Source organism: Meles meles, chromosome 1, assembly GCF_922984935.1.
Source record: "Meles meles chromosome 1, mMelMel3.1 paternal haplotype, whole genome shotgun sequence".
NCBI classification, from domain to species: domain Eukaryota; kingdom Metazoa; phylum Chordata; class Mammalia; order Carnivora; family Mustelidae; genus Meles; species Meles meles.
In genome coordinates this window covers 183457677-183465245 of record NC_060066.1, presented here as the reverse complement: position 1 = coordinate 183465245, position 7569 = coordinate 183457677, and positions in this window count along the sequence as shown.

Genomic DNA, 7569 nt, shown 5'->3' with positions numbered 1-7569 from the left:
GTGCCTGTGGTCATTGGAGACCACCAAAGAAATAGAACACAATGGTTCCTACTCTCAGAGTGTTTAGAAATCTAGTTGCTGGATATATACATGAGAATTTGTTAACGTTTAACCAAAGCCCACATGGATCTGTATTGAGTGGGAAAGATTCCTGATCATTAGACTTTTGAAGACAAGGAGTATCTTGTATATCTTTGTACGTCCTACTCCCAGCACGGAACTTGCTACAGGTAGATTTCAATAGATGTTGATTGACTGAGTGATTCCTTTATGCCCACTCCGATTTCTCCTTTCTCCCCCTTCATTGTTCCCTTCTGCTAATGTCCTCCATGCTGTTTCTTATATTTCACAAATAAGTGAAACCATATGATAATTGACTTTGTCTGTTTGACTTATTTCACTTAGCATAATCTCCTCCAGTCCCATCCAAGTTGATGCAAAAGTTGGGTATTCATCCTTTCTGATGGCTGAGTAATATTCCATTGTGTATATGGACCACATCTTCTTTATCCATTCATCTGCTGAAGGGCATCTTGGCTTTTTCCACATTTTGGCTATTGTGGATATTGATGTTATGAACATTGGGGTGCATATGGCCCTTCTTTTCACTACATCTGTATCTTTGGGGTAGATACCCAGTAGTGCAATTGCTGGGTCATAGAGTAGCTCTATTTTTAATTTTTTGAGGAACCTCTGCACTGTTTTCCAAAGTGGCTGCACCAGTTTGTATTCCCACCAACAGTGTAAGAGGGTTCCCCTTTCTCCACAACTTCTCCAACATTAATTGTTTCTTGCCTTGTCAAATTTTGCCATTCTAGTTGGTGTAAGGTGGTATCTTGGTGTGGTTTTGATTTGAACACATTAATGAAACTAGAAGCTAGTTCTTTGAAAGAATTAATAAGATCAATAAATCACTACCAGACTTATCCAAAAGAAAAAAGAAAAGACCCAAATTAATAAAATTATGAATGAAGGAGGGAGTGGAGATTATGACTAACACCAAGGAAAAAGAAACAATCATCAGAAATTATTATCGACAGCTAGATGCCAGTAAGTTTGGCAGCCTAGAAGAAATGGATGCATTCCTGGAAACCTATAAACTTCTCAGACTGAAACAGGAAGAACTTGACAACCTGAAGAGGCCAATAACTAGTAATGAGATTGAAGCAGTGATCACAAACCTCCCAAGAAACAGGAGACCAGGGCCTGATGGATTCCCAGGGGAATTCTACCAAGCATTTAAAGAAGAAATAATACCTATCCTCCTGAAGCTGTTTCAAAAAATAGAAACAGAAGGAAAACTTCCAGACTCTTTTTAGGAAGCCAGCATTACCTTGATCCCCAAACTAGGCAAAGACCTCATCAAAAAGGAGATTTCAGACCAATATCCCTCAAGAATATGGATGCCAAAATTCCCAACAAGATCCTAGCTAATAGGACCCAACAGTACATTAAAAGGATTATCCATCACGACCAGGTGGGACTTATCCCTGGGATGCAGGGGTGGTTCAACATTTGCAAATCAATCAATGTGATAGAACACATAAATAAGAGAAGAGACAAGAACAATATGGTCCTCTCAATTGATGCAGAAAAAGCATTTGACAAAGTACAGCATCCTTTCCTGATTAAAACTCTTCAGAGTATAGGGATAGAGGGAACATTCTTCCACTTCATAAAATCCATCCATGAAAATCCCACAGCAAATATCATTCTCAATGAGAAATGCTGAGAGCCTTCCCACTGAGATCAGGAACATGACAAGGATGCCCACTCTCACCACAATCATTCAAAATAGTCCTAGAAGTCCTAGTAACAGCAATCAGACAACAAAAAGAAGTAAAAGGTATTCAAATTGGGAAAGAAGAAGTCAAACTCTCTCTTTTTACAGATGACATGATACTGTATGTGGAAAACCCAGAAGTCTCCTCCCCCAAATTACTATAACTTATACAGCAATTCAGTAATGTGGCAGGATACAAAATCAATGCACAGAAATCACTTGCTTTCTTTTACACTAGCAATGAAACTATAGAAAGAGAAATTAGAGAATCAATTCCATTTACAATAGCACTGAAACCATAAGATACTTTTGAATAATCCTAACCAAAGAGGTAAAAGATCTATGCTCTAGGAACTACAAAACACTCATAAAAGAAATTGAAGAAGACACAAAAAGTTGGAAAAACATTTTATGCTCATGAATCAGAAGAATAAATATTGTTAAAATGACTATGCTGCCCAGAGCAATCTATACTTTGACACCATCCCAATCAAAATAACAATAGCATTTTTCAAAATGCTGGAACAAACAAACCTAAAATTTGTATGGAACCAGAAAAGACCCCAAGTCGCCAAGGAAATGTTGGGGAAAAAAAAAACAAAAAAACAAAAACAAAGCTAGGGGCATCATGTTGCCTGATTTCAAGCTATATTACAAAGCTGTGATTACCAAGACAGTATGGTGCTGGGACAAAAAGAGACACATAGACCAATGGAACAGAATAGAGAACCCAAATATGGACTCTCAATTCTATGGTCAACTAATCTTCGACAAAGAAGGAAAAAATATCCAGTGGAAGAAAGACAGTCTCTTCAATAAATTGTGCTGGGAAAATTGAACAGCTATATACAGAAGAATGAAACTCAACCATTCTCTTAACACCATACACAAAGATAAACTCTAAGTGGATGAAAGACCTCAATGGTAAGACAGGAATCCATCAAACTTTAGAGGAGAACATAGGCAGTACCCTCTTTGACCTGGGCCACAGCAACTTTTTCCAAAACTCCTATCTAAAGGCAAGGGAAACAAAAGTGAAAACAAACTTTTGGGAGTTCATCAAGATAAAAAACTTCTGCACAGCAAAATAAATAGTCAACAAAACAAAGGGGAAAACCACAGAATGGGAGAAGACATTTGCAAATGACACTACAGATAAAAGTCTGGTATCCAAGATCTATAAAGAACTCAACACCCAAAAAACAGATAAGTCAACAAATGGGCAGAAGACATGAGCAGACACTTCTCCAAAGAAGACATACAAATGGCTAACAGACACATGGAAAAATATTCATTCATCATTAGCCATCAAGAAATCAAACCAAATTATATTTTTATTTTATTTTTAAAAAAGATTTTAGTTATTTATTTGACAGAGAGAGAGACACAGTGAGAGAGGGAACACAAGCAGGGAGTGGAAGAGGGAGAAGCAGGCTTCTCTACGAACAGGGAGCCCGATGCAGGGCTCGATCCCAGGACCCTGGGATCGTGACCTGAGTGGAAGGCAGACGCTTAATGACTGAGCCACCCAGGTGCCCACCAAATTATTTTTTTAAATAAATGTGTTCTTTTGATCAATTATCCATTTTAAAATTTATTGGTCTAATGTTATTCATAGTATTCTCTTATGATTAAGAAAAACTTCTATTGTCTATAGTTGTTACCCTTTTAAAAATTCTATTATTACTTTTCCTTTTCACTGTGATACAGTTTACATAGCATTGGAATTATCTGTTTCCTGAAGGTTTGGTAAAATTATGTGAAAACATCAGGGTTTGGTGCTCTTTGAGGGAGGGTTGGCCTTTTTACATCTTTCTTTATTTTAATTACTGTGATTGTTCTGTTTAAACTTTCCTGTCTCTCCTAAGGCCAGTTTTGTTAATTTTCATTTTCTGAGAAAATAATCTATTCAAGTATCAAATTTACGTCCATATCACTGGGAAAAGTAGTCTAAGATATGATTCTTTTAGTTACTCCATACTAGTGATATCCCATTTTCATTTATGTTATGTGTTTGTGTTTCCTCCTATTTTTTCTTGAATAGGTTAGCTAATAACTTACATTTGTTATTTCAGAAAGCTCTTGCATGTATTAATATTCGTGTCTTACTTTGTAATCAGTGTATTTATTAATTAGATATTCCTGGCCCCTGGATTTATTAAATCCCTTCTTCTGTCTTCCTTACCTTTAGTCTATTGGTTGTTTGCCCTAATGTTTTAAGTTGGATGCTATCTAAAGTTTACAGAATGGTTGCCAGAGCTCTAGCCATCTCACTGAATTGTAGACAAGAAGAAGGGAAAGAGCAAGGGACAAAAGAGGAGACCTTTCCCTCAACATCATCTTCCTTTAAGGAACTTTTTAGAGGCGCCTGGATGACTCAGTGGGTTAAAGCCTCTGCCTTCAGCTCAGGTCATGATCCCAGGGTCCTGGGATCAAGCCCCGCATCAGGCTCTCTGCTCCACAGGGAGCCTGCTTCCTCCTCTCTCTCTCTGCCTGCCTCTCTGCCTACTTGTGATCTCGGTCTGTCAAATAAATAAATAAAAATCTTTAAAAAAGGAGCTTTTCTAGATGCTTTATCCAGTGACTTGGTTTATATTTCATTGGCCACGCTTATCTTCAAAAGAGTCTGGGAAATGTGGGGTTTTAGCAGGGCACATTACCATTAAACAGTACAGGGATCTGGGGCGCCTGGCTGGCTTAGTCAGGGAAACGTGTGATTCTTGATTTTGGGATTGTAGTTTTGAGCCCTACAGTGGGTGTAGAGATTACTTAAAAATAAAATCTTTAAACAGTGTAGGGATCTATTACTAATGAAGATGGGGATAATAAATATGGGTAGGTAATCTGTCACATAGTTTTATATCTTTGAAGTTCAATTAACTCTACTAAGTCTTTATCTTCATATGGACTGTACAGTGTTACTTCTTTTACAGACACACGGTGTATTTCTTTCTCAAATCACTTTCCTCTTGACTTATAGGTTATTCTTATCTGGGAATCTGGTTCTACCTTAAAATTTTAACACTAAGAGGGGCGCCTGAGTGGCTTAGTCGGCTAAGCATCCAATTCTTGATTTTGACTCAGGTCATGATCTCACAGTCATGAGATTGAGCCCAGCATGGAGCCTGCTTAAGATTCTCTCTCTCCCTCTTCCTCTGGCCTCCTCTGCTACCAAAACAACAACAAAACCTTTGGTTATAATTATTATTGTCTTAACAATGTTGGTGTTTGTTTACATTTACCACATGCTTACAATATTATTTGCTCACTAATCCTTTTCTCCATGCAGATGTTCACTTTGGACTCATTTTATTCTTCCTGAGGTATACCTTTCAGAAGTTCTTTCAGTGAGGTTCTGTTCATTGGAAAGCCTGTCCAGTTTTTGTTGTGTAGAAATGTCTTAATTAAAAAAAATTTTATAAGATTTTGTCTATCTGTCTATCTATCCATCTATCTATGTGGAGCATAAGTGGGGGAGGGGAAAAGGGAGAGAGAGAATCTTAAGCAGACTGCACAGAGTGCAAGCCTGACATGGGGCTCGATCTCACCACTCTGAGATCATGACCTGAGCCAAAATCAAGAAGCAGACACCCAACTGACTGAGCCACCCAGGCACCCCAGAAATGTTTTTATTTCACCTTTATTATTGAAAGATAGTTTTGCTGGGTCTAGAACTCTAGGCTGACTTTTACTGTCTCTAATCACTTTGCAGGTAATACTCTCAGTGTATTGTGGTCTTATTGTTGCTATTGAGAATTCAGCTATCAATTTAATTGGCAGTCTTTGTGGGTGATCTTTCTTTTCTTGATGCTTTTTACATGTTTGGGTTTGGTGTGTATGTGTGTGTTCAGCAGTTTGACCATGATGTATTGAGGAGTGCACTTCTTTTTACTTAGCCACTTAGCCAGCTTGGGAATTTGCAAGACTTCCTGTGTCTCTTGTTTTAGGTGTTTCATAGTAATTATTTCTTCGAGTATTGCCTTTTCCCCATTCTGGTCTTTCCTGCTATATACCAAATTCATTTTGTACTGGATATTCTCCCTCTGTCCTATGTGGCTGTTAAATTATTTTTCATAGTTTTTATCTTTTTGTCATCTTTTAACTTTTTCCTCCAGTTTGCTGGTTATCTTTCCAAATGAATCTATTTAATCTATTCCTTGTCTGTCTGTCTTTCTCTCTCTCTTTCTTTTAAGATTTTATTTATGTGTTTGACAGAGAGAGAGAGAGAGACAGAGAGACCGGGAGAGGGAATACAAGCAGGGGGAGTGGGAGACAGAGAAGCAGGCTTCCCATGGAGCAGGGAGACTGATGTCGGGCTGACTGATGCCGGAGAATGATGCCAGGGCCCTGGAATCATGACCCTAGCTGAAGGCAGACACTTAACGACTGAGCCACTCAGGCAGCCCTATTCCTTGTCTTTCTAATTGCATTTATGGTTCTTGCCTCTGAAGTTCTTAGTTATTTTTAAAATCAGACCATCTAATTTTTTATTCTCTTTCCCTTGATCATGTTTTTAATTCCTCTGGGCTTTTCAGTTTTCCTATTTTAAAAATAGGGGCTGGGCTCCATGTATTTTAAGGACACTTTCAATCCATAAACACTCCCTGCCTTCCTCTTGGGGTGGAGTGTGGCATGCTGGTGGTGATCGGATTTTAGGTCAGAGCTCTTCTGTTGAAATACCCTTCTCTTTTGGGTATCTCAGGATGCCAAGTTTGGTCTAGAAGTCCTACTCTGGTGCCACCTCCTATTAGGGACCCAGCATTTCCATTGCACTGGCTGAGCCTGAAAAGCTTCAGTCCCATCTGCTTGCTAAGTGCAGAACAGCCTTGGGGGCAGTGGCTGACTCACTTCTCCACTTCCATATCCATGGGGCATCAAGATGGGGACCATTTCTAATGAAAGCAATTTTCCAGTCTTCGCAGGTACACAGATGAACATACTTCCTCAAGTAAATTTGCACCTCCTTCCAGTATCACCAGAGAGGTTGTTTCCTTCTTCTCTAGTCTTGGAGAGATGGCCAAGACCATACCCCTTGTATTGAAGAGAAACCCTTCAGACAGCCAGAGGCTCAAGGAAGAAGCAGCATTCTGATTTTTTGAGTTAAATGGTTTTAAAGACAGTACTAAGTCTGGCTCTGGTTTGTACTGGCTCACTTTTTACTACAGGAGATCTGTGCAATCTTTTGATTTAATTTACCTATCAGACTAAAACTTTAAATTTGTGTGGACATACAGGGCATCAAAGAGAAATGTCTATGTAATTTAGAACAAAATAACTTTTCTTTTTTTTAAACAGTTTTTTTGGAGATACAATCCACATACCATACATTTCACCCATTTAGGTATATAATTCAATGGTTTCTAGTATAGTCATCTATTCAACCTCACTGTAGTCAGTTTTCATTTTCATTACCTTAAGAAAACCTATACCTTTTATTTTTTTAAATTTTTTAAAAAGTTAATGGATTCATCAAGAACCATTACAGAAATACTCTTTTTTTAAAAAAAAGATTTTATTTATTTGACAGACAGAGATTGCAAATAGGCAGACAGGCAGGCAGAGAGAGGAAGGGAAGCAGGCTCCCTGCGGAGCAGAGAGCCCAATGCAGGGCTCGATCCCAGGACCCTGGGATCATGACCTGAGCCAAAGGCAGAGGCTTTAACCCACTGAGCCACCCAGGTGCCCCAAACCTATACCTTTTAGGTATTAATTCCCTCCCGTCCTCCCTCCCAATCAAGCAACCACTGATTTGCTTTCCATCTCATGAATTTCCTTCTTTGGACATT